Raw genomic sequence first — 2,500 nt, 5'->3', positions numbered from 1 at the left:
AGTGATCATTCTTCCCTTACCCATTAAAAACTATAGTTTATAAAAACAACTATAATCTTTAACAGTCATACTATAGAAATTTCTACAGCAATCTAATAGTCAATTCGGACAATAACTGGTTTGTTACTGGGTGCTATACAGCACAAGTATTAACCCTATCAGGCTATAGACTGTGCTACAGGAACATTTCACAGAGTTGTATTGTATTAAGCGGACAATGTGATTTCTAGAGTTCATTACTGTAGTTCAGTACGTCTTAATCAATGGATAACACCTTTAAAGGACGACATTAACACGTATTCATTAATTCACATTTTCCATTCAGCACTTAAACATGCCTAATACAAATTTGAAAGTAAAATTAATTTGCCAATTATTCACCATTAGTGTACTGGTTTAGTCCTCTTCTTAAAGTAGACTATAGGCTAAAATATTATTTGTAACAGTGTAAGTCTAATCAACGGGTCCTAAACAAAAAGTAAATGTAATTTTGCTGCAACAAAATTGCTTTCCACCCTACAGTCACTGCCTCTTTTTCTTTTAAAAAAAATAAATATATTAAAATCTTGCAATTACCCGCTTTCAGTGTTGGTATTATTAGGCAGTCTAGGCCTACTTGACATTCATTCAATTGTAAAATATGTTGCTTGAGGGCCTAGTTGTCATGGTAGCCACCAAGCGGCGCTTGTGACTTGTTCAACCCCTCCCGCCCAGGGTAGGCGGCGGCGCACTTCAACTCACGGTGCCGCTATTGCTGAAAATGTCCATAGAGGATCGAGTTACACCGCGGCCCATTTTTAAGCCAGTCGATGCGCCGTTAGCCGGAGGACAACAGGATAGGGTAGGCTACGTCCCGTTTCGAGATTCGAAAGGCAAGGAGCTGCTCCCAACTTACATGTAAGTGCTTGTTGCTTTTTCCTAATTGCTCGTCTTTTCTCCAGTCGTGTTCGACGAGTGAAAAGGCTACCGTGGCTTACTCATGAAACGATAGTTTATGTCGTTTGAGCCTAATTGACACAGTGTAGCTAGCACAACCAAAACATGTTACTGTCAGCCCTTTCGTGATATGCTATCCGAGGCAAACGGTGGTTTGTAGTATTTTTAAAGCTTTCACCAACAAGTGGTTACGTTTTAAAACCAGCTTATGTTGTTTAGTGTTTTTCTCGTAGCGTTTAGAAACTTCTTTGTTGTTGTTGGCGACCGCGGCAGCCTGTTGATTCTTACCCCGTGGGCGAGATGTGGGAGGTTGAGTTGGGGAAATCGGATTGCATTCCCAAGCCTTCTGGAGCTTCACTGGGAAATCCTGTTGATAGTTTGGCTGCGTCGGAACGAATGGAATGTAAAAGAATATGGTTAAAAACTGAAAATAAACCATACAAACGCAATAGGTTGAAGAACAATTTGTGAAGCGGGTCGATTTCTCTACGAATAACCCCAATTGACTGTTACAAAAGTGGAAAACCGCGAAAGGTATGGTCAACTTTAACGTGGGGTGACCTGTTGCATTCGTACATACACTGTCCCCCAACTCCGAGGCTTAGAATGATTATCCCAAAATATCTGTTGGCCTAGGCTACTTTGTCATCAGAGCATTTTTTTGTTTTGTGCCGACATCATATAGATTCTCTGTAGAGTTAGTAGCCAAGGCTATAGCCTACAGGCTCGCCATATTTTTATAAATTCGGGCAGCCATTCTTCAGATTTCAGTTGCCCGAAATTAATTAGGCTAGCCCAAAGAAAAAGATACATTTTAAACAAATGATAGGTAGATATATTTGAGAACGCTACGACACATTTTTTTTTTAATTTAACAAGCAAAGACAGCAACAAGCTTCATAAACATTGTACGTCTCACTTAAGTCTTCCAATGGACTTTTCTGAACCTACTGGCTTTTTGGGTCCTAAAAAATTGAAATGTGAATGTCTTGGCATAATTAATATTAACCAATTACACAACAGCAAGTCACACAAATGTTAATGCAAATATAATTAAAGCAAATAAAGGTCTATACCTATAAATATTTAGCTCATTCTTATATTCTTTGCTCGCTGTGCTTCTGTTTAAAATATCCAGTTAAAAGACAAATGGCCAATATGATGCTGTTTGATGATGTATAATGATGTTTTGTCACGTACGTCTCGCAGCAGCCAATCCTCTTGCTGTCACATGCAACTACTCATACCCAACTACCTATAACACAACAGGGTGCACTGCCACCATCATACTGATACTTAGCATTGCTAATGACAATAACAAACATGCATTTCTCTGTGAAGTGGGCATGTTCCTTCAATATTGTTTCAGTGAATTAGGCCCATGATACCTCCAGAAGGCTCAACAATGGTGTCTGGTGTCCCAGACCTCCTCCCCTTTATACTCACGATGGCAGAGGGCATATGTGAATACGAGGGACAACAACAGATACACCCCGAAAAGATTTCACATGCATACCTCAGTGTATGAACGATGCACTGCCTCATTATATAAACATCGATTTAA

The 2,500-nt window shown here is 39.6% G+C and overlaps 1 protein-coding gene across 1 annotated transcript in view; it reads left to right on the top strand.

Moving 5' to 3' along the window:
* Positions 1 to 812: 812 nt before the first annotated feature.
* Positions 813 to 2,500, top strand: part of LOC308382209 (multiple PDZ domain protein-like) — a 92,082-nt gene continuing 90,394 nt past the window's right edge. The window contains 1 exon segment of the mRNA XM_080859901.1: positions 813 to 897. The gene's annotated coding sequence lies outside the window, so the exon portion shown is untranslated.

The sequence above is a fragment of the Sprattus sprattus genome (genome assembly GCF_963457725.1).
Source record: "Sprattus sprattus genome assembly, chromosome: 21".
NCBI classification, from domain to species: Eukaryota; Metazoa; Chordata; class Actinopteri; order Clupeiformes; family Clupeidae; genus Sprattus; species Sprattus sprattus.
The sequence above is the reverse complement of the archived record's forward strand: the minus strand, read 5'-3'. Positions and strand labels throughout refer to the sequence as shown.